The sequence below is a fragment of the Chiroxiphia lanceolata genome, chromosome 2, assembly GCF_009829145.1.
Source record: "Chiroxiphia lanceolata isolate bChiLan1 chromosome 2, bChiLan1.pri, whole genome shotgun sequence".
NCBI lineage: Eukaryota > Metazoa > Chordata > Aves > Passeriformes > Pipridae > Chiroxiphia > Chiroxiphia lanceolata.
Genome location: NC_045638.1, coordinates 93,069,518 through 93,096,448, shown reverse-complemented (window position 1 = coordinate 93,096,448; position 26,931 = coordinate 93,069,518). Strand labels below are relative to the sequence as shown.

Below are 26,931 nucleotides of genomic sequence, written 5' to 3'. Positions count from 1 at the left end.
TGCTAGCTAAACCATAGCACTAAGTGCCATGTCCAGTCATTTCTTGAACACTTCCAGGGATGGTGACTCCACTATCACCCTGGGCAGCTTGTTCCAAGGCTTGACAACCCTTCAGTGGAGAAATTATTCCTGATGTTCATCCTGAACCTCTCCTGGCACAGTTTGAGGCCATTTCCTCTTGTCCTGTCGCTAGTTGCCTGGGAGAAGAGGCCGACCCCCACCTGGCTACAGCCTCCTTTCAGGTAGTTGTAGAGAACGATAAGATCTCCTGTGATTCCTTTTCTCCAGGCTAAACAACACCTACTCCCTCATTTGCTCTTTGCACATGGACTTGTGCTCCAGACTTTTCACCAGCTTTGTTGCCCTTCTCTGGACTTTCTCCAGCACCTCCATGTCTTTCTTGTAGTGAGCGGCCAAGAACTGAACACGATGCTCCAGGTGCAGCCTCACCAGTGCTGAGTGCAGGGAGATGACCACTGTCCAAGTCCTGCTGGCCACACTATTTTTTATATAGGCCAGGATGTCATTGGTCTTCTTGACCACCTGGGCACACTACTGGCTGTTGAACAGCACCCCCAGGTCGTTCTCCACCAGGCAGCTTTCCAGCCACTTTTCCCCCAACCTGTAGCGCTGCATGGGGTGGGAGTTAGTCTCTCCTTTCTAGCCGTCTGCAGTCAGTTCTTATACTACCTATTATATATACTACCTATATTCCCTTGGAAGATACTGGATCTTTGGGCAGCCTATGGTGCCATACCACAGTACCTGAATGTTACATTTTTGGATCTAATCACCATGTTTTCTCCTTTTTTGCCCCTCATTCCTGGAGGAATTCTCTGCAATAAAAGACAAAATCTGCTTCACCAGCTTCTTTCAGGCTTTACTGCCTGGAAAAATTGTGACGGAAGTGTTTTCATGGTCACTGACATGTGCCGGTTTGCTGCAACTGAAAGGTTGTGCAAGTCCCATGAGGATCAGCCCGACAGGGGTTGTCCCCAGCAGGGGCTCCATGCCCCCCCTCACCCAAAGTTGCAACAATTCCGGTTTTTGTTCTTGCTGGACTGCCACCAAGTGCTGAGATGCAAATTCCTCTGCAAATAAAATTACTCTCTTGGATCAGTTCTCTTTCCAATTGTTTTCCTTCCAGTGATGCCTACAGTGACAATGGTTAGGTTGCAGCCCATTGCACTGACCAGCACTGTCTCTCTGTGTCTGTGTGCTCATTCATCTGTCTGTAGCTGTCCATTGTCTTTTGTCTTATGATCACTTTGAAGGGTGGAACTATGTTTTCCTTTTGTCCTTAGACCTATGGGACTTCGGTTGAAAAACAGACATCTTATGCCCTACAGTAACATAAGCAAGAAACAATAAGATGTTTCTTTCAGTAAGAGGACAAATGTTGAGTCCTTACTCAGGCAAACTCCTATTATAGCGAAGCTGAATGCTGTTCGAGTAGAAAAACAGGAAGAAGCTAAAGATTTGGTTCAAGAGAAAATAAATAAAAATGCACACTGTCCTCAGCCTTCTGCATATTGACAAGCATGCAAACTGCACCCTGGCATAATGGAGGGACCTTTCCCAGCACAGTGTAAGCAGCAGGCAGACACAGACATGGTCTGCTTACTGGGAGTAAGTGGAAAAGAAGCCACATCATTTTGGTTGTGGTTTGCACAAGACGTATAGCAGGGCTGTATGTCCTGATGCATCTTCTGAACAGTCATGTGGTGAAACAGGCTCTCAGTCTTCTAGGTTCTCAGAAACAGAAAATGGCAGTGATAAGTGTATGTCAATCCTTAAAAATGAAATGAGCAGTGAAGGAGAGAGGCATTCCAACCATTGCCCAAAATGTCTATGGGAAATACTCATTGGCCTGTGCCGCCCCTTACACTGTGCTTTGGCTTTGTCCGTGAGGGACTAGTTGATTTGGGGAAGTTGTGTCAGGGCATGAGCTAAAAGTTAACATTACCGATTGAATAGCTCTTGAGCCCTAGTTAGTTTATTGGTAGAGCTACAGCTTACATACCAGAAGCACATAAATACAAAAGATGAGGATTCAAAAGAAAACTGCAATTTCACAGGCAAGAAAACATAAAAAAACCCTATAGATAAGAGCCTGGATAAATGGATTAATCAAATGACTAATTAATTTTGAAATTCACATTGTCTCCATGCCCTGTCCAAGTGTCCCCTTCCCTCATGTCCAAGATAGGCATGCAGCTCCTCTAGGTGCTTCATAAACCAGTAGTATTGGATATCCCTAGTACATGACAGCTGACAGTCTGATTACATCAAATATTTTAAAAAGGGGATAAGAAGCAAAGACATAAATGAGGAATTTTTAAGTAAACCTAGTTACGCTTATTTTGAATATAAATGCATTCATGCATATCTTTTTTGAGAAACTTTTCAAGAATGAATGGATGTCTCATTAGACACATTTGCATATTCTTTTTCAAGAACAGCTAAGACTAAAAGAACTGTGGCATTAGGACTTTCAGGAAGCCATTCCGTAATTTTGGAGTCTCGGACTTATTTATTAAGAGATGTCATGAATCAGAAATTTCAGTGACTTGACGATGCAGATTATCTCCCTTCAAGCTTACTCTGAAAGTGCTGCTTTTACTCCATGTATCCCTGAAACAGTCAATGAGGTACAAATTCAATGACTGGCAAGGTTAATACAGGTCAGCATAATTCATCCTTAAGTGTTGATCAGTAGCATAGTTACAAAGGAAAGAATTTGCTTTCAGTGTTTGCAAGTAGAAAGAAACTTAAGTTAGACTTAATGCAGGTTTACCAGAAGGTGGAGCTGGATAGTAAATCTAAACAATAGCTTGAAATTAATAGATTCCAAGGATTATTTCAAGTCAGAAATATGAATGTAAATGATGTACCAGTAGTTTTGTGCACTGTAATTCAGATCCTGCAACTGCTAAAAGTTGGCACCTATTACCTGGACAGAACTCAAGTGATCAGAGTAGCCACAAAAGTGTTCATTAATAATATAGTGGTAATACAGAAAAATACTGCAGAAGTATGATTTGAAAATAAAGAAAATGAAATGCTAATTTTGACTCCAACCCTCTGAAGTGTTGAAGTATATACATATATATGTGAAGAGCATGAAGACTTAAATTGAGGCTGCAGGGGAAAATAAACTTCAGACAATAAAACACATGCATCAAGATAAATAGTTTTATCAGAGTTATTGTGGGCTATATCTTAAAATTATATCTCAGTGTATTTTACATTTCCATACTCCTATCTCCTGTAGGTTGCTGTATTTCCAGACAAATACTTCTTTGGGCAAGTGAGGCAGGCATTAACTTCATCTTTTTGTCCTGATTCATGAAAAACATCCTTGAAAGACCATCCGTCATTTTGGATGGCCAGACCATCTTTGCTGGACCTTCCCACAGACTGTTTGTAAATCCATCCTCTCGGGGAAGACGTGGGCTTGAAACTGACTGGTGACTGGAGAGCCTCAAACCTGACAGCACATGGTCAACCTGCCAAGCATCCAGCTGCTCTCCAGCTGATCCCACGGCTTCTGCAGGGCATGGTGGCACAGCACAGACTTCAGCTTTCATCTGGACCACATGGCTTCTCAGAGCAATTGCAAAGGTCAGGACCAAAATGTATTGAACTCTTGTGTTTATCGGTGAAATACTGTTCGAACAGGTTTGAGGGACAGGTGCATGTTCTGGCTTCCTCCTTTTGGAAAGATAACCAGGCACTATTGTCCAGTGGTGCTGGGCATCAGGGCAGCATGACGTGCCCCTTTGTTGGTGATATATGCAGTGATGAGTATTACGATGCCAAAAGAACTCCCAAAGCTAACAGGTATACGCCAGCATCAACCACAGATGAAGCCCAAAGTGAGAAGGAGTGCAGATGTCCTCACAATGGTCCTATGCTCTTTCTTCGGCCATCTACAGATCATGATGGAAGCCAATTTTGGTCAGGAAGCATCTGACAAATAATGAAGAATTGGCACCAGACTCAAGGCCCACATTCACTCTGTTCCAGTTGCAGGGAATCTCAGAAAAAAGAGCTATGAAAACCTGGTAAAAGCTGTTTGCAGAGGTTGTCCAGGAAAATGATTTTCCACAGGCAGAAAGAATATGGTAAACCTTTTCAGTGGAAGAAATAATAAATACAGAGCTCCATTGTGTTCCATCATAACTGACACAAGGTATGATTAATGATTAATGCCAGCCCAGTAAAGCCCTCTCAAATATGCCTCCCAAAGAAGGAAGAAGGCGTAGGGTTTAGGTCTTTAGCTGAGGTATCTGAATTAATTCAAATATGATTGTATCTCACATGCTTGGTCTTAATTGTCTCCTCCTGAAAATTCAATACCTGCATTCATGCTCCTGGGCTCCAGGGATTCCAGAGCACCACACTGTCCCCACTGAAAGGAAATGAAAAATCGGCTGATGCTAACCAGACCCCTTCAGCAACTTTACCCATTTAAGTGCTGTATCCTGCAGAGTGATTAATGATTTTTTTCCTTTTACATCTAACAGCAAAGAAAGAAGGAAAGAAAGAGCGTGTACTGTCGCTCACCTTCTAGCCAATAGACTACAAAGGCGTAGTTTGCTAGGATATTCACTTTCCTCCTGTGTGTGATTTATTTTTCATTTGTATCTGACATTGCCTCTTCCTTGGATATGGCTGAAGCCTGCAGCATCTTATCAGCAAAAGGTTTGGCTCGCTCTTGTATGTGACTAGCATTCTGCTTTCTTTGGGCCTGTTTAAAACTGCAACCTGAACCTGTTCACCAGCTCTTTATTAACATGTGTTTTATGGTACAGGTGTAATAATTATTCCAAATGGTTAGCAGATGTGGCTGTCTATCTCTGGGCATATCAGTTCCTACACACCACCTCTTAATCAAGCAGTGCCCAAGCAATGCCAAAATAAATGAAAGAAAATAAATTCCACCAAGATATTTATGTGGGCCACCTGCATAGGGAAATACCTTGGCCTTTGCCTGTCCCCTGCTCCAGGTGGCTACAAAAGGCTGAAGTCCCTTTATAAATACAAGTCAAATCAATCTTGCAGGGAGCTGAAAATGAAAAGCTGTGCTTGGCTCCCTAGTTTAACCATAATGAAATTTTGTACATGTGCTCTAAGAAAGCCTTCCCACTTCACCTTATTTATTTGAAATTTCCCTTCTTTTTACCAGTGCCAGCACCTGATGGACTTCACATAATTCAGGTTGCTGGTTCTTGCCTCTATTTCTGGCAAGCCAAAACTAAGGATCTTCTTTGTGTTATCAGCTGGACTCCGGGTGTTGCTTTGCAAATCACGAAGGCTGATGCCAGATTTTTACACTCCTGCCATTTCCACATTTCTTTTTTCAATTATTTATAGTCTTCACATGGGTAATTCCTGACAGATTTTCATCACATTCAGCTTCTGCTGGGACAAAAGGCTTTGCCTGTAAAGGGGTGGTTGTTCTAGCCTGCCGCAGGGGGAGCTCGTCTCTGATGGAAGCTGCAGCCTCAGCCTCCCTACAACATCATGGCAAAATGCACCTCCCACCACATGGGAAACTTCCACACATCTGCTGCATTACATCCAGATACTCCACTCCAACAACCCTGAGAACACCATGGATAAAAAGCCAGGTATCCTGGGCTGCATTGAAAGAAGTGTGGCCAGCAGGTTGCAGGAGATGATTCTGCCCCTCTAATCTGTTCTTGTGAGAGTCTACCTGGAGTACTGCATCCAACTCTGGGCTCCTCAGCACAGGAAAGACATGGATCTGCTGTAGGGAGTCCAGAGGTGGGTCACAAAGATGATCAGAGAACTGATGTCCCTGCCATCACAGGTCCCTTCCTACCCCAACCATTCTATTATTCCCTGAGGTGGTGTGATATCCCCAGATGGACATCAGGTGCTCTCCAAAGCCACTCTGTCACTTCCCTCCTCAGCCAGACAGGGGAGAGAAAATACCATGAAGGGTTCATAGATTGAGATAAGGACAGGGGGAGACCACTCACCAGTTACCATCACAGGGAAAAGACACTTGATTGGGGGAGGTTAATTTGATTTACTACCAACCACATCAGAGTAGGATAACAAGAAATAAAGTCTTAAGAACACCTTCCCCCTACCTCTTCTTTCTTTCTGGACTTGATTTTACTTCTGATTTTCTCTATCTCCTCCCCACCAGAGGCTCAGAAAGATGGGGAATAGGGGCTGAGGTCATAGACTCATAGAACGGTTGAGGTTGGAAAGGACCTTAAAAAGCATCTAGTTCCAATGTCCCTGCCATGGGCAGGTCAGTTCATCACACGTTCTCTGCTCCTCACCTCAAGGTGAGGACAGCTTACACTCTTCCCCTGCTCCAGTGTGGTGCCCCTCTCACAGGAGACAGTCCTCCACAAACTTCTCCTATGTGAATCCTCCCTCACAAACTGCTCCAGCATGGGTCCCTTCCATGGGGTGCAGTCCTTCAGGAAGAAATTTCTCCAGTGTGGATCCCGCATAGGGTCACAAGTCTCACCAGCAACCCTGGTCCAGTGTGGGCTTCTCTCTCTTTGGTGCTGTAGGTCCTGCCAGGAGCTGGCTCCAGCATGACCTTCTCCTGTGGACACAGCCTTCAGGCATTGACTTACTCTGTTATGGGGTCCTCCACAGACTGTAGGTGGATCTCTCCTCCACTGTGGATCTCCGTGGGCTGCAGGGAGACAGCTGCCTCACCATGGTCTTCACCATGGGCAGCAGGGCAATATCTTCTCTGGTGCCTGGAATACCTCCTCCCCCTCCTTCTTCACTGACCTTGGAATTTGCAGAGCTGTTTCTTTCACCTATTCTCAGTCCTCTCTTCTGGCTGCAATTGCTGTCACGCAGCAGCTTTTTCCCCTGTTGAAGTACATTTTCCCAGAAATGCTACCACTATTGCTGATGGGCTTGACCTTGGTCAGTGGCAGGTCTGCCTTGGGGCCTCTGTTGGACAGGGAGGAAGCTTCTGGCAGCTTATCACAGAGCCAGCTCTATAGCCCCCCATTGTCATACAAACCCAGCAAAGGTGGGCAGGAGTTTTGCCAAAAACGGGTTGGAAAGTAAAGTTTATGAAGAATGGGCTCTGAATACTCCTTACATCCATGGCCATTGGATTCTCAGTGAACGAGAAGCAGTTAATTCTGGGAAAAAGCTGTGCATCATAGAAGAAATCAGCTGACATCCTTATTTATAGCTATAAATCTGTTTTATCCACATAACAAAAAATGCAGTTATCAGTGCACCTGGTTCCATCACAGGCACTGCTTAATCCTTAACAACTATGATGCTAGGCTACATAGGTAAAATGATCTGCCAAAAATAATATATAAATAAATTAAAGCTGATAATGGACATGTACCTTACTATTTTAACCTGTAAGCTCATTTCCTAATCAAAAAATATAGGAAAAAGTTTCCTTTAGGTTGTTGTTTATCTATTTGACAAGTTTTGTCTATTCACTGCTGCCATAGATGAAAAAATTGAACAGGTGGATCATTGGAGTGAAGCTTACTGCACTGATTATCCTGGTACATTTTAAATATTTATTGAACATTGACATTTAAACACAAGGGGAATCAAAACCTTTTTCAGTTTGAACTATTACTGCTTAAATTTCCCCACTATTCAGTCATGGTAGAGAGAAATTACTGAACAAAACCAAGCACATTATTCATGATTAAATCTGTGAGACCTATTAGCTATCAGCTTTCCATTAACCAGTCTGAAACTCTACGCCAAGAAGTGTCACAGTCTGCTTAGAACAGCAGTGGAGCCAGCTTCAACCAAATGGCAGCAGCAGCTAAAAACTCCCAAACTATGCTGATTTCATAACACGTCTCCCCATATTTTCATCCCCACTATGCAAGGTCTGAATGTTGGAATGAATTGTCCTTGATAACATGGAGATGCCTAATAGCCCTTGGAGTCTGAAGTCTCTTCTTTTCTTCTTACAGGGGTTTTGGAACACAGATGTTCACAGAAGTGTGTTAAATGGATTACACTTCCATTATTTTAACTTGTTTATTTGCAACATGAGAACAGCATGAAGTAAACACCTGGGAAGTTTCAACTGGAAAAGGTCAGATGTTCTTCAGTTATAAAGGCACAAAAATAGCATCTTTTTAGAACAAGCATATAAAAAAAAGTTCAGAAAAGCCATATGTTGTGTAACTTGAAAACTGACATTTTTCTTGTGGCTTCCAAAAATATCCACTTCTGCACCGAGACTAATGCCTGTTACAGTTTAGCCAAAACAGGGTCAAAGCAGGTGGTTTAATATTAAAGTCCCATATCAAATTAACTATGATATTCAATATCTAGTAAATACTCTTCAGGGCAAGTTGAATAAGAGCCCTTATTATACACAACAGATTGGAGTAAATAAAAAGTGTGAGACAAACAAAACATCCACTCTCTGTAATGAAGCATTCCCTCCACCACCCATTCTCAAGGGAAGGAAAAGAAAAGCAAAACCAGCGGTCAGATGAAATACTTTAGATGTGAAGGAAGCATGTGTCTGGCAGCTTCAGACACGCACATGAAAAGTAGACTGTTGGAACTAAAGGGTTTCTCCATATGTTGAACTCTGACTCTCCCATTTCTTCCAGAAATGATTAGCTAAGGATATTTTCCACTTTTCAGTCAGAGAAAACAAAATGCTGCAGGGAGATGTTAGATGTTCCACTGGGAAATGTACATCTTCTTATCTCTCTCTATGAGTATCTCTTCCAATCTTTCTTCTCCACCTGCCCCAGACCCCAAGCCAAGTTTCACGGGACTTATAGTTTCCTGTGTCTTCCTGTTGATCATTTATAATTACTGGCATGAGATAGGTTTTTTTTTCTCCAGTTCTGTGCAACGTCCTCAGGAACCTAACATTTATTTAAAAACTATGTTAATGGTTCAGAAAAATCCTTAGCCAATTCTTTTAAAACTCCTGATTGCAGTGGATATTCGTTCTTTGGTATCCTAAGGACAAAGCATGTATGTTGGAGGTAAGACATATGGCACAAAAGCAATGTGTGCAGCTCAAACAGGCTCTGTTTATCCTGTATCAGTGGTAAAATACACACAAGTTACACAGCTTCATCCAAATTTGTATTGTCATTCCCTTCACAAAGCTGCCAGAACTGCCTCCTTTGCTTGTTCTTGTCCACCTGAGAAAAGGAGGAGGATGGCTGAAGATGCAGTTGGTCACTTTTTGGGTTGTTGTCTGCCCACATTTCTACTCGTTCATTTTTTTCCTAGGCCCTGCTTTTGCTGTTTTAGCTCCCCAATCATTCACATATGTGAAATGTGCTTTGTAGATATGAACAGAGGAATGGTTGTCTCTCTGGTCACTGTACTCAATGCTGGTTGTACTTAAATGCCAGTGTAGATATTCCAGATTGTTGAAGGTTTGTGCTGTGCATGAAAGATGGAAATTACGCAAAAAAACCTGCTTGGCCAAAGGACCACAGTAAAAAGCCTTAAAGATGAGAGGGAGAATTTTGGACTTCCAGAACAGGGCTGTAAACTCTAGCAATCTTAAAAAATGTAAAATATGTACATATCTGTGTAAAAGTTTTCTGACAACATTGCCTATAAAGAGGAAAGTAGCATGACTGAAACAAGCAGATGCCTGTCTAAAACTGGTAGGTAGAATTCTGGAGGCTGAGGTAGAGCTGCTGGAATCAAAAATTAGTATGTTCAAAGTGGATTTATGTAAAATAGGTCTTGTCCAAGCAGCTTGAGATATAGGGGAGATCAAGTTTTAAATATAGTTCATAAAGATTAGTGTGTCAATAAAATAGTCTTCAGTATGGAATTTCACTTGGTGTCACTATGTGTTTTCATTCAGAAACTGGCATAGTAAAAAATTAATGCAGTATATGTTAAATGTTTTAGAAATGAAATAATAAATTGGAAAGTGATACTATGAATCTGGAATCTTTGTTAAGTAATCTAGTTTTATCTGGAGCCCTATATGGGTCAGTTTTCAGAATTAAACTACTTAGTATTAGTATCAATGTCCAAGGGAAAAAATATGCAGTTACTACTGACAAAGACTGAATATGACACAAAGATTATGGAGTGGGAGAAAAGAAAAAAAAAGAAAAAAAAATAATGATGCAAACCAGATTGCCTGGTGAAACAGATGCAAGCAACATATTAGGAAGTAAAGACATTCTTCTGAAAAAAAAAAGAAACCAAGTCATACAGACGGAATATACTGTATGTGTACTCTGAAGGGTGCTTGGGACCACAGTGAGTACACAGCCAAATAGAGGCTCCCTGAAGACCTTCAGAAAGGATTACAGAGGTGAATTAGAAATGGCAAAATCGAATACAGGCATGGTATTTGATGACAATGTGACATAACATCTATATTCACTGGTGTCCACAATCCAAGCTGGACAGCAAATAGGAAAAGTCTCATAGGAGAATTAGGAGGATAATTAAAAGGCTGCAAAACTTACACCAAAGTAAAAGCCTACAAAAGAGTTCAGTCTCTTGAAGAATGTTGTAAAGATGACTGTCAATATCTACCTACACTGAGATCATTGTTTTGTTTTGTTTGGGGTTTTTTGTCTACTGGATAAAGATATCACAGGATCCAATGTCTGGAAATACAAACACGGTAACTTCAGACCAAAAATAAGGCACATATGTTTTTACCAGAGAAGGACAGCTAATCATCAAAGGAACAGATCTCGTGGTTATATAAGGTTCTCTATCACTGGCAATTTGAAAATTAAGATTGACTGTTTCTCTTAAAGATATGTGCCTTACTTCCAAAAGGAAGTAATTCAGGGAAGAAGTGGTTTGGCCTATGCTCTCCTGGAGGTCAGGATCAACGTGCAGGCTGCTCCCCTCTGACTTTATAAACCATGAATCTGTTCCTTAATTCTTTCATGGGGAGGTCTATTCTTTTGGGCTTTGCTTTTCTTATTGAATTGAAATTAGACATGATTGCATCTGTAGCATTAATTCTCCCAGACAACTAATAAATCAGCCACATATTTTGCCTGGGATGTTTAGTTCACTTTAGCCGCAAAAAGACTAAGAAGGAACTTGGACTGGAACATGGGTATTACAAAGGGAGGAAGAGATAGCTTTATGGGCTGTGATGAGATGACCTCATCCAACATTGCCTTCCTTAGATGTCAAAACCCTAATTGTTTGGAATTGTTGTTCTCCATTTGTTATTTGCTCGTTTTCTCTTAATTGAGGCTAAACTTAAAAACAGAGTAAAAAGTTACAATGGAGCCAAAGCAGGATGAGCGCTCTTTTTTCCACCCCTCTGAAATTATCCCAAGTTTTTAACTTGAAGTGGGTTTAATCTAAGGACTCCAGCCTCCCTGTAGCCACATGTTGAATCAATTGAAAAGCAACCAACAGGTAAATATCTCTAGCACGGCACTGCTAATAATGTAGCAGACCTTTAGCAGAAGAGGAAACCCTTTTGACCCCTCTTGTGAAAGCTTTTCTGTGGCCTCAGGTTTGGTTGATTTTTTTGTTAAACTGTCATTACAAATGCAAGAAGCAGACACCTGTAAGAAGCTGATAACTTTACATACATCAATAAGGAGGGAAAGCAGAGGCAAATAGGTTTTATTTGGCTTTAACGGAGCACTGGGGAGAAATACAGAGAGAGATTGACTGACAAGGGCTTCAGTAGAAACTCACCAGCATGTAATGTGAGAAAGTGCTTGCAAATGAACAAAAAGCCCGCGGCCCTCTCCAAAACTAGGACACTTTGCCTAAAATATTCTACTTTTCCCCCATTGTTTCCTATCCTCCTGTGTTGAGGTCTAACCACAGAACAAGGCACCACTGACCCACATGGCCATTCTGTATATCTATCTGGAACATGTCAGGGGTTGGCAGCCTGCCCCAATCAAAACCCTGAAAAGGGAAGGAGGTAACTGTTATATATTTTTAAAACAAAAGATTCTGTTGTGTGCTACAGTCCTATCAGAATTTACATTCTAAAAAGAGTCGGGCTAGGTTCAACATATAAACAGGAAACTCCCAAGAAACATTGAGTTATTAGAAAAAGAGTATCAGAAGATATCAGAAGCTGAAAAGATACCATGCTCCTCATGAAGTGAAGAATAAATAAATTTAGACATAAAACACTTCTCCTGCCTACTTCTGGGCAAATAACATTAATGAATGCTGTAATTTTTTTACAGCAGACAATTAAAGAAATTATGAATAATTTTGTTGCTATTACTTGAAAATGGCTAGTCCTAAAAAAAAGTGAGACCATTGATGATTTTGCAGAGCTGCTTGCTAAAATTGAAATATTAACACAAATTCTCAGACAAGTTTTACCTCTGACACCGCCTCATGTTCTAGCTTTTACTCCAATAGGTCTGGGGATTTTTCGTTCTGCTTTTAGCTGTTTTAAAGAGCTGTGGTGTTTCATAAAATACTACATAGACATTCTGACAATAGACAAGCATATCCTTCGGGACATGTAGGTAGTAACTCTTTTGTTTAACATGTATACTGTCATTTTATTTATGCACTGAATAAAGTTTAGGTTATGGCTGTTGTACTTGCATTATAGTGCCTATCTTCTATAATTCTTCTGCTTAGCAGAAGCAGGTAGGTTTGTCTCATGACCAAAATCATATAGGAAGTGATAGCTTCATTATTTCAGTAGCAGGTAAGCTCAGGACTTTGAGGCAGTATCTCTAAGATAGCAATGCACTACCTTTTGTGCTGTGCTTTATCTTGGTAGTGGAAGAAAAAGTACTTTACATATGTTTAGAATTTTTTTAGTTGCTCAAGTTGCCTCATTTACCATTGCTGCTGCAATTTCATTCATTTACCAGGCTTTACTACAACCTGAAAAGTCAGAGATCTCTAAGATGCAATACACATACAGAAGTTTAATGCATAAATATTGGGAAGTGGGATTCTGTTCTAGCAAATTACCAGAGCTGTATAAGAATATTCATTTAGCATTGTTTAAAAATGATGTTTAAAATGCCCTTAAGCATCTCTTTACCCTAGCTCTTGGTTTCCATCAGTGCTGCACAGTATAAAATAAAATGATAGATAGATGTGCCTGTTAAGAGAATAGGAAAGGCATGAGAACATCAGAAGAAATAAGGACTCTGTGAGCTGACCACATTTCACAAGTATTCTCTATCTGGGGGAACTTTTCAGGAAAAAACCACAAGTTTCTTAGCATTTTTTATACAGTTACACAAAGAGAAGTCTATCAATCATAAAAGAGGCCGAGGTAATGTTCTCATATTTTATTTAATACTTGTTTTTAGGGAAGTTAGAATTAAGACTCTTGAGTCTGTGAGAAGGCACTCAGAATCACAACACCACAGAGGTCTTTGTGCCTTAAATCTTTTTCCTTCTTTTGTTTTTATTAAAATAAAAATATATTGGAAAGTGTCATTATATTATTAAAGACAGTGAAGTTATGATAGTTTCAAACAGTTAAAGTTTTGCTCTGTAGTGTTTTGATTACTTAACAACAGAGCAAGCGATGTATTGTGCCCAGGTACAGTGACTATTGTTCTATTTCTATGCAGAAGAAAGAGAAAGAGATTTCTGAGCTCCAAACTTTAAGACATGTATCACCTTCTCTTGTAGCTCAATGTCCCTCCCAGATTTTATTATTTTCAGATACATAGGCTAGTTATGTTGAGTTGCCCTCCTTACCCAAATGACAGCATTCTTCCCCTCCCAGCCCCTGATCATTGACTGGTGTTTGAAATCTGTTTCTAAAAGTAAACTGACATATTTTTGTACTTCCATGAAGGCTGTTGTGTTACTTTCAATCATTCAGCAACCCACAAAAATTGTATCAGTGGTAGATAAGGTGAATTGAGAACTCCAAAAAATGCAGGGCTTCTCTGCTGTTTGCACAGGTCTTGGAGGCTTTTTGCTGGTCTCTGTCACCTGTAGTTTACATATCCATATCTATGTAAGGAAGGGATCTAATGATTTTTTTTTTCAAAATCTCATTCTGCAAGTGACAAAAAATTCCAGTTTTTAAAGTATTTTCTATTCTATTCCTGTTCTTTTTCAAATTTTCCATTTGCTGGCTGTCATGTCAAAACTGTGAAGTAGGTCAGAGAAGAAGCTTCCCATATAGGTCCCATAGCGCAAATTCATGTTTGCGATGACCCTTTTTGTTTTTCTCATAAGTAAAAGGCAAGTCTGAAAGTCTAACAGACTGGATAATATTACAGTGTTCATTTCTATAATTTAAAAATTTCATTTTCATAATTTTTATGGCTTTGCACCTTATTGTTTGTCTGTTAGTGGAAATAGATGAACTTTCCCCCAATTCTGAAAGCTAATTACCTCCTTCCCTCTTTAAGATAAACAAAACAAATTGCATTTCCTTGGATAACCCAGCCAAGTGGTCTTGTCTTCCTGTAAGGCTCTCCTTGTTTAAGTGTTTATACCTATTGGGCACACATGGCCAAATGTTAGTTCTTTATCACAAGCATAATGCAGTGAGTAAAATCCATGATTCTAAGGCTGGGGTCCTTTGCATCAGTAAGAGATTTAAGGAGGGAAAAAGAACATCTGAAAAACAAGGAGCGGTAGCTGCTTCTCTCTGATGACTTCTGCACCTACCTGGAGGAATGGCTGTTAGGGCAGTGCTTAAAGTATGTTTTTGTCCTTGATAGCACTGGTGTAAAGAGTGTTCTTGCAGATCTTTTTCCTTTGTGTGTCATAGATGTACGTGCTTAGTACAGATGCACCCTTTACAGTGAAGTTTCATCTTTGCTTTCAAGCAGTGCCAGCACAGCTAAGAGAGCAGTGCTTGAACTTGGCTCCTCCAAAGGCAGCAACCAAGTGGTTTGCTAAGATTTTTTTGGTGGCACCCCCAGCTGCTCCTGGGACTGCAGATGTGTTTCTGAGGGCATAACTGCTCTGCTGTCTCAGGCATCCTGGTCCATGAAAGCCTGTTAGCAGGAGCTAGTAAGGCCCAGACTGCAGCCTGGCATGGTGCTCTGGAAAGACATTGGCATTTCCCTGGTGCTGAGTGATGGGATCCAGCAGCATCTGCAGCACTGTAGCAGGAGCCAACACGGAGGTGTGCAGGGGGCAGAATGCAGAAAGGGGTCCTAGCTGTCTCTACTGCAGAGTTTGTGCTCAGGCTTCAGTCTCCTTTGCTCTGGAAGAGGTTTGCTGACACTGTGACACACAGCTCAATGTGCAGCACACCCTCTGGTGGGGGCAGGACCCGGAATGAGGGGAAGCTTTGGGGCCTTACAGTATGCTGCTTGGAGCAGATTTGGCAGCCTGCACTTTCTTTTTTAACAATATGAATTAGTAGTTGCTATTAGCATAAAATCACCAGTTAAAACACTCTCAGCTCATTTTTTAACAGTGGAGCTAATTGCCCTTAAGTGCCTGAGCTCTAGCAAAACGAAATGGCACCTTTGTGCAGAAGCCCCCAGTGTTTCCCTGGTACATCCATAACGACCTTTAAAATAAGCCGTTACAATTCTGACATGGTACCAGCCTGACACCTTGGGCTGGGATTTAATTTTGAGTTATAGCAGTGTTAGGAAAACATATGATGTGGCCGTTTGTTTGCAGAAAGAAGGGGGAAAAAATCATAAAACCCTCTTTTTTTATGAGCTGTCGCTTGATTCGTTCCTGGAGCCCCAAGTAGCAAGCGTCTAAATCAATGCACACAGCTGTTCTTGCTTCTTGGAGCCCAGCAGGTGTACTACCCAATGCGCCTGCCATGTCCCCCCACTCACATAACAAATAATAACGTCTTACACACACCAGCCATCCATCACAGTTATGGCCGGCCCTGGTGAGGCTGCTGTTCTCAGGGTAGCGTGGAGATTATTTTTTCTTTTTTTTTTTTTTTTTTTTTTTTTTTACTGTAGAAATACCCTGTCCGTGGATTATTAGTCACACTTTTTGGAGTCCTTTAATTGAATAACCTTTGGCACTCATGGTAAAGAAAAAAAAAGAAAAGGCAAAAGAAAAAAACCCCGAACCCCCCACACCACAGTGTTTATTTGTGTTAAAAAACAATAGGCATATTGTGACTGGCGAAATCAATTAGTCTTCCTCTGCAGTAAGGACCCACATCTGGTGCGATTTAAGTTAATGTAAGGGAAGGGCCGCAGAGGCCCGAAGACCCCGAGTTCTCATTTCAACAGGTGACAGAGAAGGCATAAAAGGCTAATATATACTACAAGTGTGGAGGCAAGGCTATAAATACTGGAAGGTTTACTTAGGAGGTAAAACAAAGCTAACCAATAGTGCAAAAATAAATACCTTCCTGAGATAGGCTGTCACCTGGCATGTGCAGAGGCAGGAGGAGGCGAGGGGGAAGGGATGGGAACGGCTTGGGAGGCAGGAGGCTCTGGGCAGCATGAAGAACTTGGTTTTCTGTTTGGCTTGGGACACCTTCCTTCCGTGGGGAAGATAACAGCAGGAAAAAGATAACACAGTGTTCGTTTAGCTCCTGCATGATTTACCTTGCTGGGGTTTAAAGGTACTTGCGAGATCCCCTGGCTCTGCCTGCATCTGCCGGGGACCCAGGCAATTCCTGCCAGCCCATCTCAATTTGTTTCTGTCCTGTTTGTTTTCCCTCACTTGTGCTACAGTGACACAGCACTGCTCAAAAATGGTTGTGAGTGTACCTAGAGTTGGTGCGCTTCACTGAGAGGTAAAGAGTAGCAGGTGAAGTAGATTTATATTTTTTTTGTAGCAAACTGATTTTGCAGAATTCTAGTAGGAACCATAAGCCATCAAACTCCCAAAGCCCGGTTTCCTATGGATTTGTGTCCTACATCCCTCCAACTCTTTTCTTATTCTGCTGCTGCACAAAGCCAGCTCCCTGCCTCTCCCTTGGCAGTATCTGTTCTTCCTGGTTTCTCCTAGACCTTCCCCTGTTCTGTCCATCTGACCACAATATCCCCAGCTCCTTCCTAGGCCTTTCCATTACTGAAAACAGTAATGTGTCCCTTTCTCCATTCCTCAGCTCTCCATTTTAATGAAATTTTAATGAACTCACCTCAGGGATATTCAGCTCTCCCTCAGATTTGGTTGATATTATCCTTAAAGCTCAGCAGATCTTAGGGAAGAGGATGGATGCTGCAATTATAAAAATGCTTTTTTACTTTGTAAGGCAGACTGAAGAGTGTTCTGTAAACACCATGCATGGATTTGCAAATATATATTTCCACACAATTCATATGAGTCCAGAACATTCAAACTGATGGTTTTGGCCATTTCTCTCCAACATATTTCTGTAATGCTTGAATCATTTGCTGGTGTCTTGTCTGTGCATTCTGAACTTCTCTGGCCACTCACCCCAGTAATCCTGGCCTAGCTGGAAATTGAGACTCTTTGAACTAAGGAACCACCCACAGGGTGCATGCACACAAAGAGAGCAAAGACAAGCTGAGGAGTGTCAGGACCCTTGTGTTTGCCTGGGAAGGAAAGAAGGCAGAGTGCTTGTGGAGCACCACCCTCCTTCTCTCCAGCCCTGCTGTATCTGCACAATGTACAACAGCACAATAGATTGACTGGATTGGACATATGAGGCGAGATTTGCTTTTAAAAAAAGATTATTATAATTGTTATTCCTGGGGTTTTGGTATCCCCTTACTAACAGACACCTAGGAGGGGGAAATATGTATATCATATGGTCTCTGAACATGAACACTACTGGGAAAACACATCCTTGGTCTGAATCACTGTTACTTTGTAGTGGGGATGTGTTTTGGTTCACTATGCCCAGTGACTCGTCCAAGTGGGAAATTTGATTTCATTTTAATCCCTTCACAGCAGTGATAAAAAGTCAGCCTGCAGCCACAGTCTCCACTGCTCTCTTTATAGAGAACAGGAACTATAGGCAGGTACTGGGACTTGAAATAATATCACAATGATAACAAAGGGTTTTGTTGTGTTTTTTTTAAAATCAGTTTCCAACAGCTGGTTGCCAGTTGCCCTCTGACACAGACACATAAAAGGGAAGTAGTGAGTCCTGTACCAGCAGGGATCACTGGAAGAAATGCAGCCCTCATAAATCAAGCCAGCACTGTTACATAGCTTTTGTACAATGAAGTGCACATGTGCAAGGGTGACTGAAGAGGGACCCCACTCACTGGCTGGGAGTAACAAACCTAGCTCCCAAGGAAGGGGTATTCCTGCCACCACGGCAAGAGATGGGGAGGATAGACTTTGGGATAGGGCAAGAGTGTTCATTGCATTATTCTGAGGAGAAGGTTCTCGTGTGATATCCTGTCTTTTGCCAGTTGGTGAGACCACAGCAGTGGAGTTCCTCCTACATTCTCCACAGACAATAAGATCACTATTTGACATACCTTCATAGCGGGATGGAAAGTATCTCTCATTTGCTTCAATATATCCCCTCTCTTTTACTCATGGCCACCTAAGTCACCTGTAGCAACAATACTTTTTCCTCATAATTTTTGAAGCCTTGGAGGGATTCTTGGTGTCATCACTGCATCAGAATCAAGCCAGACATGTTTCCTCTTTTAATCTTCCTTCAGTCAATTCATCAGCTTTACAGCCAGAGTGCCAGCCCTGAACATAACACTACATAGCACTAGCTGGAGAATATCAGCCCTAACTTTCACACTGAGCTATACAACTTAAGGCTCAAATAGGCTAAAGATGCCTATCATTTTCTGAACTAAGAAATCACAAACATTATTCCAGGAGTAGGGAATCATACAGAGCTGGAGTGGGCAGGCCCTGTAGGTATGATATTTCCTACAGTTTCCTACAATTCAACTGTCCTGCTTATGCATCCCTTTCCAGTTTATTGTCTGTTCCTTGAGTCTAAATGGCCCCTAGCAAAGGCTGGGAATAGATTTCCACCACAAGAAGGAATGATGTGGGTTTTTCCCAGGTGACTTCTTCCCTGAATACCATTGGCTTCTGCCACATCAACCTCTCAATGAGACAGAAGTCTGTGTCATGAGGTTCAGTGTGCCCACTACATGATGGAGGGATCATTCTGGCTTACTTATCTAGAGCAAGCAGCTACCACCAGTTTGCTCCATACTCTAGAGAAAGGACCATGCAAGGAGATCCCTGAGCAGGTTGAATTGTTTAGGTGCTCCATGGATATTCCGCTGACCTGTGTCATACATTTTGAAAGAAATGCAACAGTAACTTAAAGACTTCAGGAGCTGAGAGTCTTCTGCATCTCATGTTCATTCCAGAGGTTAAATATTGCATGTTCCTCCTAGCTTAAATTCAAGTTAGATTAATTGGATTTTTTCATTTGCTGGATTGATTAATATCAGATGACTTCTCCCAGATACACACCACTTGAGGCCTTTGAGTGATTAATTCCTCAATGTCTGGGAGAGAGGTAGAATTTAACAGGGAAGATTTTAAGTGTATAGATCAGTTATACAATAAACTCTTCAATGGTCCACTCAATGCGATTAACACGGGTGACACAACAGAGTTTATCAGCACAATGTTATGGAGACCTCGATTTAGGATGTATATTTTATTAAATGCATATTTCACATAGCTAGTAGTTGCACATCAATAGCATTTCAAAACAATTGTATATTATTTTTTTCATCACAAAATAGAATATTGCTGTAGGTGGACCACACATAAGAAACCCCACAGCCACGGCCTGAGTCTCTGCTGCCATGAAGGAAGTTAACTGCATCCCAGCCAGACACAATTTGAATATGAAGCTCTGTTTTCAAGACATGATCTCTCCGTCTCTCCATCTGGCGCAGGTGGCAGAAAGAGCTAACACAGCCATTAGGTAGGTGTGAACTGCATGGAAGAGCAGTTGCTTTACCTCTGTAAGGAGCACTGGTGAAAATGGAATGAGGATAATTCGTTCAATTCCAGCTTTCCTATCTCTAAATATTTTCAAAGTCGACAGGAAAGCAGAGAAGAGTCATAACAATTGTTTGGCTGCTATGGAAACTTAGTTATAGAAAAAGTGGAGAAACTTTGAGACTCCATTGCTCTCTTCCCTTGAATAGAATATTCAGAGGTGAGTGTGTTACACTGTGGAAATACTTCCATGGAAGGAAAACAAACACTAAATGTTTTAGGGGTTTTCATCGCAATAGAAAAGCTTAATTAGTACTGATGAGAGAAAGCTAAAGCCAGACAAATTCAAATTGAAAATAGACACATATTTTGGTAATAAATATAATCATTGCAATTTACCAGGAGCAGTGTTGGGATTCTCCATGTCTTCCTACCTTTAGATATATGTATTAATAAAAAACACATGGGGCTGAATTTCAAGGTCTCCTGCAATGTCTCAAGTGAAAGGGTGAGAGGAAATGGCCTTAAGGTGTGCTCAGGAAAGCTCAGATTAGATATTAGAAAAAAAATTCACTGAAAGAGCAGTTAGGCATCGGAATGAGTTGCCTGGGGATGTGGTGGAATAAACGCCTCTGGAAGTGTTCAAGGGGCGTCTGGATGTTGGGGATATTGCTTGGGGGTGATTGTGGTGGTGCTGGGTCAAGGGTTGAGCTAGATGATCTTCAAGGTCTCTTCCAACCTTGACAATTCTGTGATTCTTCTATTCTGTCTTGTGGCAAGCATGAAAATTGATTAGATGTCTGAATGCTCTTGTGTTTCTGAGGCTGTTAATTGAATTGTCTCTTAACTTTATTTTGGATAAATCATATTGTCTATGGTTTTTTAAGTAAGGCATATTGGAATGGACATATTCTACAATGTTGGAATATCTTACATGTGAATTACTGCTGCTGCTCTCTTCTCAAGTTCTGTAACATTAGTGAGTTCAGACAGATTCATTATATCAGTATAGAGTTCGTGTGGATGCTCTTAGGTTTTCCAGTGATCTTTTGAAGTGGGGACACCAGAAAATTTCCATGCCTCTGTGTAACACAATGGTTTATCATTCCTCATAAAGCTTTGCAGAGCACCTCCTTTTGTCCACAAAATGTTTCCTGTAAATATATTAATTGCTGATTTAAATTTCACTCTAGCTTTCGTTTTCTGTCCACATATAAAGCCTCACTGGGTTTTGGGGCTTGTGTTCTCACCTCAATGTCACTGAAAACCTTTCCTAATAAAATAGATGACAATTGTTAAAAATCAGAGTGTCGTTCACTGAGAAGTTCCCAAAAAGCCCTGAACTCAGTGGGCCATAAGTTTTGTCTTCATGACTTAGAGCTCCTACAGGTTTTCTCTTATGTGTTCTGTTTGTGCTCAGGCAGAATTGTGGATTTATTTTTCCCCAGAAAGTACAGATAGTAGATTACTACATAATTCGTTTGCTTTGTCTGTATTGCCTCCTTTTCAAGATGAACTCTGAGTAATTACTTTGTGCAAGCATGTGAAGTGGAGTTTAAATAGCTGCTAAGTACTTTCAAACAAAAACTATAACAAATGCCCTGGGCTAAGCATTTACAAAAAGTTGGCATACTACTAGATAATGGAAAATGACTGGAAAGGTTAGACAGGCTGTGGGACTGGATCATAGGAGGGGGATTTGCTGCATGTTTGCAGATGGTTTTTTTTCCGGTTCAGCCAGCTGTAATATATATACTGATGATTCACACTGTTTGATAAAAATGTGTGTTGATTCGTTTGATTTAGAGCAATGTTTGTGAACAAATACTGAATAGTTTAATAGATAATTTTAAATGAAAATATAAATAAACATAGAGAATAAACAAAAAAAAAATCTTCTTACCCAGTTAGTAAAATGAAAAGTCATTGAAGTAAAATTTTTCAAATTTGAACAACTTTCTCTTCAAAAACATAGTTCACAAAGTGCATCAATAAACTATCCTTGGGATCTTTATCTTTTGGCTGACAGTGAGGTAGTATTACTTTAAAAATTAATTCCAGGTAATGGAATGAGTAGTGGTCCCATACTTGTTTTTGTCAGTGCGTATGACAGATGAATGTAAAGCTGTGCCTATTTGAAGAGTAATCACACTCTTTTCAGAGGACAGCATGTGGCTTCAAGACCTAATGCAAGCCTGCATAAGAGTCTAGAACTAGTTGAAGCACTTTTTTTTTTATTGTGATTTAATTTGGGCTATGTGCATGCTTTTACAATTACTATTTCCCAAAAGACGCTGACAACTGTGGTTAGGAAGTTCCCAAGGTAAAACTGCCTGTGTTAGGAGTGCTGAGCTCTAGGTATGGACAATCATGCTGTAACCCCATGTCTGGTATAGGTCTCAGTCTGCAGAGTTGGAGACTATAGGCTTTTATTTAATCCTTATTCTTCCATGTCTCCTCCAGCAAGGGCAAGCTGGGAAGCAGTGAGGGCAGAACACTGGCAATGCATCCTCCCTCCTGCACACTCTTATTGACAGCCCTGTGGAGCCACCGGGTGTGACGCTGGGCAGGTTTCTCACTTTCTCTTGCTGCTGGTGGCAGCACATCAGACTATCCTTCCCTCCATACCAGCCCAAACTGCTCTAGCAGTGTTTCATCAGTGATGCACGAAGCTCAAGCCACTCTGAGGGGTTTCCAGACATTAATCAACTGACTGTGATTTGTAGCACTTAAGATGGAATATGATCATAAGTGCCTCTGTTTACTTATCTATAAATTACCTATAGCTATCCCCTGTCTTTCCACATCATGGTGATGGTGTGCAGTTAATTGATTCATGGGAGTAAAGAGCTTTCAGACCACCTGATGAAAGATGTTACAGAAGTAAGTGGTAGCAAGCAGGAGTGGTGTTTTGGCAGGATGGCGATGTGTGTTTCATGACGTGGAGATGGTGTAAATGAGGTATTTGCTTCGCATTCTTGGGCTCCCTTCGTGTGTGGTGCAGGGAAAACAGTCACCCTCCGTGAAAGCAGGTTTTATATTGTGTGACATAAACACTAGAGACCACTCTATGTGCTGGGACATATGATACAGCTGACTTGCGGGCAAAATAATATAACCCACACCTCTCTGCTACATTGGGATAAATCCCAGAGTGCACCTCTCAGAACAAGCATATCCTGTCGTGAAATGTCAAGCAATCAACATCAATAAATAATGAGTTGAAAACAGCAAGGTGGCGTAAAACTGCACAGTCGTGCTTGGGAAGGTAGGGAAGCTGATTAAGTGTTATTTCCTGATCTGTAAATCATCAATTCCAAACTTCTTTGTGTGTTGTCTATAAAATATTGGCTGTGGGCCTTTTGTTATAAAAAGGTAACTAATTTTTATAGCAGTCCCGTAAATAGTAATTAACGTGCCACAAACTGAACAACATCCTGCTGTAAAAAATGGGGAAACGCTGTGCCTGTATTTTAAGAGACCTGCAGTTGTACCTGGGTAGGGATGAATACTTGCTTGCCCCTGTTTGGGTGGGTAGGTGTACATGTACTGCTATGTTGGAAAACTCCCGTCCCTTCATTCTGTCCTACCTTAGAAACAGCCCTGGCATGAACAGGGAGGGACTGGCGATCTGAAGTCCACAGGCTCTTTTCAGTGTCTGCTGTATCAGAGGAGGCAGAAAGGAATGACAAAGTAGGCAGTTTCTGAATATAGCATTTTTCTTTCCAGCCTCTATCACTTAATTTGGCTTATGCCCTGAAACTTGAGAAGGACTTAGATCTTGTGTCAAAGCATTTTTCTGAATCTGTCTAATAAAACTATATATGCTCTCATTATCCATATAAATCCCTAATCCCTTTCTGAACAGCAACAAACTGTTGACCTCATTGTTACAGTGTTCATTGATACAGGTTCAGCATTCAAACTTAAAAAGAAGAAAACCAACTAACCCCTCACATTTCCCTTTCTACTTCCTCAGTTTTAAACTAATAATCTTATGGGTGTAGTCAGTGCCACTTAGAATCATAGAATCATAGAATCAGTGGGGTTGGAAAGATCACTAAGCCAAACCTTTGATCCACTACCACTGTAGTTACAAGACCATGGCACTAAGTGACACACCCAGTCTCATCTTAAAAACCTTCAAGGATGGAGAATCCACCACCTCCCTGGGCAGCCCATTCCAATGTCTGGTTACCCTCTCTGTAAATAATTTCTTCCTAATATCTAACCTAAACTTCCCCTGGCACAGCTTAAGACCATGCCCTCTTGTCTTGCTGATAGTTGCCTGGGAAAAGAGACCAACTCCCACCTGGCTACAACCTCCTTTCAGGTAGTTGTAGAGAGTGATGAGGTCTCCCCTGAGCCTCCTCTTCTCCAGGTTGAACAACCCCAGCTCCCTCAGCCTCACCTCGTAGGACTTGTGCTCGAGTCCCTTCACCAGCCTCATTGCTCTTCTCTGAACTTGTTCCCTAAGGACTGGGTAGATGGGCATGTCAGATTTGTTGTACATGTTACACACTATGCACATGGACCATGGGAGGATCTAGAGCTGGGAGGAGCAGGAGGATTGCACAACCCAGCCAGGCCTGTGTTAGATGTATGAAGTATGTGCACAGCCCCAGGAGGTGTTAACGGCCTTCAACAACAACAACCCTGCTCCTTTTGCCCCCCACTGCCCTCCTTTAGAAAGTTTGCACCTGGCTACATGACTTTGAGAGAGACCTTCAGATGCTCTGAAGCTACACCTTCATGTCACAGCGATGGAGCTGTACACAGAGCATCTACCTTAGCTTTTCCTGCCTTATGCCTGCCCTGCTTCCAGAGAGTCAGCAGGCAGTTGGGCTACTAAGTCATTGCCCTGGTTTCTGCATGTGACTTTCTGGGAGTCTTTGCCAAGGCAACTTCTTCACCTGGTTAGATTAAAAGTTCTGATCCCAGAAGGGTTCTGATGAGAGGGGGCAGACAGGGGTGTGCTTTGTCCTTGGATGAGATGTGGGCAGTCATCAGCAGGTGCAAAACTCTCAAATGCAGTAAGCGAGCATGGCAGAACATTAAAAAAGGGAATGATAGAAGAAACAAACATTTTGGTGAGCTGGGGAGAACAACCTCAAGAGAAAGTAAGCCAGGTGGGGAAGAAGGATTGCTTCTAAGAAGAGGTAAGGTCATGATATTCCTGTGAAGAGGAACACTTGATCCTTCTGTCCCCCTCCATGTAACACTGTGCCCCCTGTGTTCACCCTTACTTTCACAAACGTTGTCTTCACTGTGATTACGGTCAATTACACCCTCTTTGGGTCAGATCGTGTTATAGACATTCAGACCATGAGCACAGCGTGGTCTGATTCTACTCTGCCTGGGATGCTGCTCAGGAACTTTGACCTGAGACACCATTTTCCTGTTAATTGTGGTAACTGGTGTTTACAGTTCCACAAGGCAATTGTAGAAAAGCATACTTTTTAATACGTAAAATCACTGTATGGAATAGGTTACGTATTGGTACAAGATTTCAGAATTTTCTGAACTTTTTGTGAGATTCAAACTGTGGTAACTCAAATAATTCATCTCTAAGGACACATTTTTAAGTAGAAAACTGAGTAACATCCTCAATTAAAAACATACTGATAAAGACATCTAGTGATTTCACTAGAAGTATTGATGCTTAAAAGTAGTTTCCTGCCCCTAAAGCATGGGACCAGTCCACAAACACTGAATTGCTATTGCAGTCCATAAAAATGCAACAGCAAAATAAAAATGCAACAGTAAAATCCTAATATACATAAAAATCTACTTTGACCACTAAGGCCATAGTCCAAAAGAGCTTACTATCTCTATGCTATTGATTGTAATTTGAGTGGCAGTCAGGTTTCCAAGTACCTACCAGAAACTTAGCCCATGTGACAAGATAATACTTCTTTGCAACTCTCCAGCCTGATTTATCCACTTCTGACAGAGTTCTACCAACAAGGTCTGGTTAAGAAATATGAACTTGTTAAACCTTGCTGAAAGGTTTGGAGAAAGGCTGCAATCTCCAGTGAGCAAAGTGCATCTCTCCCAGAGCAGGCGGCATGCTGGGGCCATTCATCACAAGCCACGGGGAGGGGTCTGGCAGAGAACAATTGATATGGTTTTGCCATTGAAGAGACAGTTTCCCTTTAGAACATATGGAAGACAGATTACACAGGCCCGTCCTAATGTGAATGGAGCTCAGATGGGAAGAATACACGGGCGAGAGAGGGGCATCAAGGAATCAACATCATCTGACACCTGTTTTCTGTTTCCAATAAGCAGACCTGTGCCTTGCTGCCTCTGGAAATGTCTTCCCCTGCTTGAATTTCAGTTCCCTCTGCAGATTCATCAGCTATGTCCTAAACATCAGGGTTTTTCATCTTGCATGACCAGTGGCAGAGCCTAATGGAAGAGGTTGGTCCTCCCCACCACACCTCTATCTTTGTGTCTGCCCCTAGCAGATTTTCAAAGTGACAAATTTGGGCACAAAGCTGGCTGGGTACATAACAGTGAAGATGGGAGGAAAATGCTTCTCCAAACACCACTACACACACATACACACTACAGATCTAGTTCTTCACCTTTATTTCCTCCTTTCCTGCCGCACTGCAAACAGCTAGGACCAACCTTAACAAAGCACTGTCAGTCTGGGTTTTTTTTATGAGAAACATATGTGCCATAATCAAGGCAGCTAAGGAGAAATAAGGAGAACCTAAGTTAAAATATGGAATCACCCTTAAATAAGCAAAATATCTCACAAAGCAATATTACAAAGCAAATATGCAAATTACAATGAGAAAATAGAGAAGAAATAGAAAGAAAAAAAAAAGAGGAAAAAGCAATCTATATCAATAAGTTCCTTAAGGGGAACACAAAATGTACAATAAATACCTATTCAGAACACAGCCTTTCCTGGGGAAAATTTCATCAGATTTTTCAAAAGAGAAAAATTGGGACTTATGAAGACTGTATCAAAGAAAAGAAAGGATATAACAAAGTTATGTTTCAGAGCAAAATATGCAGAGATAGAAACCAAGAAAAAAGAAATGTTTCTTAGAATTTATGTGAAAAAAAGTGATGTCAATGTGCAGTGTCATCTGCCTGCCCTGTGTGGGGTAGCACCTT

At 41.4% G+C, this 26,931-nt stretch overlaps 1 long non-coding RNA gene across 1 annotated transcript; it reads right to left on the bottom strand.

Annotated features, from left to right (window-relative positions):
- Positions 1-2,522: 2,522 nt before the first annotated feature.
- Positions 2,523-6,199, bottom strand: LOC116783105. The gene is made up of 3 exons (XR_004355473.1): positions 6,126-6,199; positions 4,363-4,414; positions 2,523-2,634 (listed from the first exon to the last, which is right to left on the bottom strand). It is a non-coding gene; the product is annotated as an uncharacterized LOC116783105 (long non-coding RNA).
- Between the last annotated feature and the right edge of the window lie 20,732 nt (positions 6,200-26,931).